This window comes from Asparagus officinalis, chromosome 1 (genome assembly GCF_001876935.1).
Source record: "Asparagus officinalis chromosome 1, Aspof.V1, whole genome shotgun sequence".
Taxonomy (NCBI): domain Eukaryota; kingdom Viridiplantae; phylum Streptophyta; class Magnoliopsida; order Asparagales; family Asparagaceae; genus Asparagus; species Asparagus officinalis.
Genome location: NC_033794.1, coordinates 11,433,564 through 11,441,111, shown reverse-complemented (window position 1 = coordinate 11,441,111; position 7,548 = coordinate 11,433,564).

The following is a 7,548-nucleotide window of genomic DNA, read 5'->3' as shown; positions in this document are numbered from 1 at the left end:
AGTCGATGATTAGGACAAAGGATTCAGTTTCTAGAAAATGAAAAGCAAAAGATAAGTTCGACAAACTTTTTAGGGCAATATTACTCAATAAAGGAATTTTAAAGAAAAATGCACTATAAAAAACCTTAATTTTTAAAGAATTTGAAGAGAGTCAGACCATAAATCTTTAAATCCATAGAAAATTGGCAACTCTCCGAACAAATTGAACTTGTTATCTAACTTTAAGAAACCTTTGTTTATGGTTTTCTAACTTTATGGTTTCTTTAAATATGCAGTTGTATTCAAAATCTGAACTTGTTATCTATAACCTTATTTCGCAAGTTCTTCATCTATTTTTCTCATTTTTCTAGTAATTGCTAAATTATTTTTTAATCCTTGAAATAAGCTTTCATTAAACCAGTTCTTAATAGGAGATTTATTAAAAATTTTGCTAACAATTCAATAATTAGCTAGAGATGCTCTATCGACAACATTGAAGAATTTTTTCCAACTAATCTAACACCAAACACCTAACCGAGTCGTCACAAGATAAAAAAATTCTTGTAAACATTAGATAAAGATTAGTCACACATATAAATTTAAATAAGAAACAATGATTAACTCACCGAGAGGCATGGAGGCAAAGACAATATTTTTCTTTTAAAGACACGATGTAGAACTAGGGCAAGGTCTTCAAGGTATATTAACGCCTCATCTTCGCCTAACTACGGCTGATAGTGAAACTAGGGCAAGGTCTTCCAAGTAATATAAATTTACAAATTGCTTATAGGAACGATGTGGAACTACGGCGTGGACGCTAATCTTTATCCAAACTGCATTATGATTTTATATATATTTGTATATTTGTACTAGCAGCTAATAATATTTTTCTATAAAAATAATTTTTCTTATGTGAATTTATATCTACTAGTTGAGATGCATGTGCAATGCACGTAGTTGAATATCATGATTATTTAAATTGATAACAATAGAGTAAAATTAAAAAAAAGTTTTTCTGTGGGATTAACCATCAACTCAATAATCTCTCTCTTAAATAAAATATTATCATTGTTTCCTTCAACCCAGACTGTGGCCACATGATCTACTATTTGTGAGTTATAAATACATTAATCTAATATAACACCTCTATTTATTAGTATCTTAAAGTCTTCAAAAGATGGATGATCATTCAATTCGTAAAAGAATTTTGTATATGAATTTACTTGCAATATATCCATTAAACTTTTAGTTGTGGTTTAACTCATATTCATATTAATTTTTAGTTATTTTTTTACTCATATTTATATTATCTAATATTTTCATGGAATTTTATAGCTCATTCTCTGTATCATAGAAGTAAAACTAAAAGTATGAATAATTATTTTCTTAGGAAATTAGAACAGAAAGATTATGATATATTTCGCTATGTGCTCTAAATATAATTTTTTTCCTTTGATACAAGGTCCCTATCAAATCTTACCCTAAAAGATGTGAATAAAAAATACTATTATAACTCACTTACCTAGGGTAATTTTATTGTATATATGATACATAATTAATCTGGAATATTCACATCTACTAAGTTGATTTTGTTATTGTGAGAGCAACATATTAGAGGCTCGTATTCAAATTTTTTGACTCTATAAAAGACACAAGAATTTGGATGGTATAGCTTATATATCGTAACGAACATATTGATTCATGAAGAATTTTTCCTAATAATGATATTATTACAGCGATATTACTATATATATGATATTTTTAATAAATTATAAAGTATATATATAAAAACCTCAATGCTTATAGTTTGTTATTTGTAGTATTGTTAGCAATGTTATTACATTTCCTTTTTATCTTATTATTCACACTTTTCTGATGTAAGTTCTCTCTAATCACTCAATTGGCTATATTTAGTTTTTATAATATCAGAAGTTAGAATATTCTCTTCTACTTAAAAAGTGTTGATATAATTTTCTTAAAAAATATATACACATAGTAACAATAGTATGCACTTCAGTTCAACTCAAATATTAGCTTGAAGCCATTTAGAGTGAGGTCCTTTCTACGCTAAAATGGTGATATAGTGATTAGGGAGTCTAAACATCAAAGAAACAATTTCTATAAAGAAAAAGTAATCTAATGTGTCAAATTAAGAAGTAATTTTTAAATTATACATGGGTAGTACAGATAGCTATAAAAAGTAATATATATATCTTCATAAAAACTTCATAGGGAATGACTAACTATAATCATCCTAATTTAAGCATAATTAATTATTATTTTAGTTACTAATTTGATGCGCTTAACTATGAAATAAATCTCCAACAAAAATAAAAATTGAGATTATATTATGCTGTAGGTAAATAAATAAATATCATTAGAGCTCCTCTTTATATCAAATTTAAAATTAATAATTTAAATTATTAAGCACCAAATATTAGCTCATGTGAGAAAGTAAAGTAATCTATTGTCTATATACGTTTATAATCAATCAATCAAACGTATTAAATTTATGATGACCACAGTCAAAATTATATGGTGGGTTCATAGTAAATATAATTTATAAAAAAATAGTACATTAAATCAAAAACTTTTTAACCACTATAGATTATCTAAAAATTTTTACATATATGAACTATATTGCCTAGGAATAGTGATGTGTGCACTTAACTATAGTCTAATAATCATATCGTCATTGTTTTCTTCAATCCAGAGTGGTCTACTATTTGTAAGTTATAAACACATTAATCTAGTACAACATCTCTATTTATTCATATCTTAAAGTCTTCAAAAGATGGGTGACCATTCAATTCGTAAAGAAATTTTTATATGAATTTTTTGCATATATAAATTACACTGCCTAGGAACAGTGATGTGTTGTACACTTAACTATAGCCTAATAATCTTAAGAATGACTTACTCTTTAATATCATCATTAATTAACGTATTTATGCATTACACTGAATATACAATAAAAATTTAAAAAACTATAAAAGAAACACCCTAAAAAATTTAAAAAGTTATAAAAAACATCCTAAAAATTTGTAATTTACAAATACATAAAGCTATTAAAAATTACATTGAAATCAAGAAATTATAAAAAACCATTGAAAATTTTCAAACTTTGGAGAGGTAATTTGCAATGTGCTAAACTTTAAGGGCGTTTTTTCTATAAATTTAAAATTTAATAGATTTTCAATCATTTGTGTTCTTTTCAAAAAAGTTACAGGTAATTTTGATCATGAAAGGTTTTTCCTAAATCTATACTTTTAAAGTGAGTATGATATTTTTTATAAAATTTTAGTTTTTTAGGGGTTGTTAGTAATTTTGTATATTTAATTTTGTGTTCATAGGTTAGAAATTCTCATGGTATTTTTTTTTTTATAAACTATGAATTTTAGGGGCTTTTTGTAATTTTTTAAACATATAAGCCTTTTCTACAGATTTTTAATTATTTATAGACTATTTATAATTCCTATGCTTTCAATTTACTAATAAGTTTGAAATTCTCAGGGTGTTATTTATAAATTTTGAATTTTAAGATTTTATTTGTAATTTTTAAAACTTCAAGGGTGTTTCCTTTAAATTATAAATTATATAGGGGATATTTGTAATTCCTATATTTTTAATGTACTATTAGGTTAGAAATTATCAGATTTTTTTATAAATTTATAATTCTGAAGGTTTTATTTTGTAATTTGTAAAAAGTTCAGAGTGTTTATTGTAAATTCCGTAAATTTTTGGGGTTGTTTGTGTTATTTGTAGGTTTTTAGTGTATTTATAAGTTTTAAAATTTGAAGGTATTTTTTATAAATTTTGAATTTTTAGGGGTGTTTTTATAATTTTTAAAACTTACAAGATATTTTCTCCAAAGTAAAAAAACTTTTAGTTTCTAGCTAGCATATATTTTTTATATTTCTCACTGAATTGAAATAAGTAAAATTTATAATTTTTAAGATGTTTTAATAAAATTTTAAATTTGTAGGGGTGTTTTTACAATTTAAAAAACTTAGAGGATTTTTTTACAAAGTTCAAAAATTTTTAGGTACTGGCTAGCATATGTTTTTTAGATTTCTATGTGAACTAAAATAAGTAAAGAATTTGAATTATATCAAATGTATTTTCTTTATCTAATAACATGTTAAGTCTCATTTTAAATATGATAAATCATTTAGTTACTAATTCAAAGAAGATAAGATAATTAGAATAGATTAGGGTAACAGTGTAATATTTAAAAAAGTTGAGGGTAATTCTGATCATGAAAAGATTTTTCCGAACTCGTACTTTTAAAGGGAGTATGATTCGTATCTTTTAAGGAGGGTATAATTGGGAATTAATTAATTATTTTTATTCTCACTTAAATGAGAATATCAATTCCTCGTTAAATGGTTAGGAATGGCAATCCCCACATAAAGTGAGAGTTGATAAGAAGTGAGAATATCAGTTCTAATATCTAAAAATACATCGTGTTTGGTATGCATAAATAAAAAGTTGGAATTACATTCCATTCCCACTTTTTATACACATATAAAAATAGTTTCGAGTTAGACTATCTCCATCAGGAGTCGAAATTTTAACATCCTCTCTCCTACCACATCACTTTATTCCCCCTCCACATAATTCAACAATCTCCATTTTCTATCATCTCTACAGCAGGAGTTTTTTCAAAAGATTTTTACTTTATTTGGGACCCACTATAACCCCATCACTCCAACATATATACCCCACCTTATTTATTCATTTCTTTTTCTTATTTCATATATATTACTACTACTACTATTATTATTACTAATATAACTCATTTATTTATAATTATAATTTTTTAATATTTACATAAATAATATATATTATTAATTTAATTTTTGATAATATTTTTATATTAACAAAAAAAAACACGATTTTTATATTAACAAAAACACTCAGATTTTTTTTGTCTCCAAATTACACAAGACTAATCTCTATTTATAGAGGTGAAAAAATAAAAATTATTGCTACAAAAATTATAAATTAATTCCTAGTATTTATCTCCCAAAATATCATTTAAAAATTAGGAGTAAAACAAAAAACGCCAACCAATCAAGTCTTGACACATGGCTTGATGCATGGGCCGATCAACTGTTGCGGGACTCACGCGGACAGAAAAACCGGAGGTGAAATATTCACCCCTCTGATTCCCATTTCCTATTTCACCCCCCGCCCCCGGATCTCTACCTGCTGGAGCAAAAAACCCCCCAATCTCTACCCGCTGGAGCAAAAAACCCCCCAATCTCTACCCGCTGGAGATAGTCTTATAGTCTAGCTATGGCTGCTGACACTGCTCTAGACTCCGGTCCTTGAAAGTCACTTCAACTACATTAATTTGCCTAATTTTGTAAAATGATGTAATTATCTATTCGCGTAATTTCGCTCGTTTGCATAAAATATCCATTCCGTCCCTCTCACGTTTGAGATACATCCTCTGTTTCAAAATACTAAATCTGTAGCACTGACCCATTTCCCCTTTTAATTTAATAATTATTTAAGTATTGAATTGACCAACATCCCACCTAATTCTGGGCCAACCCGATAGTTTCCTTCGATTGCGATCCTTGATTCTTTTAAAAGATTCTCTCTGGTGCTCAACAGAAGTAAGCGCCCCCTCATTGTCCTTGGTTCCAAAAAGCCCGCCCCCTTTTTTTTTTGGGAAAAATGCTTCCAGCCCCCAAAACTAATGAAAACAAGCTTCCCCCTCCCAAGACTTTTTCAACGCTCTCAAAACCCCCAAATTCGTAACAAATATGCACTGAGCCCCCAAAACACAAAGACCAAGAGTATTAAAATTTAAAGACCATAATACCCTTTCTCTCTCTTTTTCTTTCTTTATCTGTGATGATTTGAAAGGGTTCCTCCGTCCCTTTCCCCGATGGCGGCCGTCATCATGTCCCTCAGCAGGGTCCCCACCTCCGCGATGAGATTGCCCCCTCTGCCGTCAACCTCGCCGTCACGAGCATCGCCCCGCGCACCGGTATCCTCCCAGGATCCACATCAGCCTCCCCAACCTGGGCCCCACCATAGTAAAGCTGGAGAGAACGAAGCATAGTTAGGGTTTTTGATGAGGAGGTCGAGGGTCATGTTGAGCTCCACGCGGATGGCCGGGAACGTGACACGTGGAGAGACGCCGGTGACGGCGAGGATGAGCAGGAGGAGGTGATGAGCAAGAGGAGGATGACGAAGTTTACGGCGGCGGTCGTGGTGCATGTGCGTCGGATTTTCAAAACCTGGATTTTGTTTTAGGGATACTATTCCTTCATTTCAGCGTAACCTGGATTGGGTGATACTATTCTTTCATTTCAGCGTCAGTCTCTCGGGATCCCTTCTAATTCTGAGTCTAATTCTGGTGAGGATTCTGCTGATGGATCAGGCTCTTCTGATTCTGGAGGTGATGGTGATGATGATGGTGGTGATGGTGCTGGTGGTGACTGACTTGAGTTTCTCTATGTGATGGTTATTTTTGTTTTTTTTTAATGTTCTCTTTTGGAGATGATTGATTTGATAACTCTGTTTTATTTGAGTGTAATAACTCTATGATACTTTGTGGAACAAACTATGTATGGTTTTGTGTGATTTTTTATCTTGTGGACAAATCCATGGTTAGTGCAAAACTATATTGCTTCTAATGCTTATGTGATATTTTGTGGCCTATTGTGTTTAATTTATTTCTTTTATAAATCAATGCATTGTTGAAACAACATTCATAATTTGATGTGCGGTAAATATTTGTTGCCTGTCATGAGTTCTTTGCACTGTTTAGGTTTTGTATATTTATGCAAATCTATGATGCTAAAATGATGTTTTGTTTATCATGTTATGATCAATGCATGGTTAAGACTATAATCATGTTTTGTTTATAGAATTTGAGTTACTCGTATCATTTTTTTGCATATGTTTGATGGATAGTTGTTGGTTTAGATCCTGTATATATGATCAGTAGATGTCATTCAGTCTTTTTGACAGGGGGAGCCTTTGACATACAATTCTTTATTTTTCTTATCTATGCTTATAAGCAGGGGGAGCATTGCTCCTATCTTTCATCCATAAAGGAAAACATATCTCAATACTAAAACCTCACACACGCATAAATTAATTCGCATCCATCAAAGAACACCAACAACAAACTACAACCCACAATCAAAGATACTCTTTTTTTATTCCCACATACAATAACACTATTATTTAGTAAAAACAACCTGAAGCAAAGAAACAAGACAAATGCTACCTAAGTGGTGAGGATGGGGGGCATGTAATCAGACTTGGTTCAAATAACACGAGCCTTTGTATCGGGGAAAAACTCCGTCCTTGGGAGCTCTGTAACAACTCCTTCACTGCTTACTCCAATGGGATAGCTAAGTAAATGTCCAGGGAGATCGCGTTCCTGAGAGTAGAGATCCCAGTATTTGTCAGCGATACGCTTCACTTTCTGTACAAACTCGACGCTCTCTAGATGGAGGAAGAAATCAGATCGTCAATGCCGGGGAGACGGACTGCTCGATGATGGCGACGTTGATGTCGGGGTTCTTGGAGAGCTCGTAG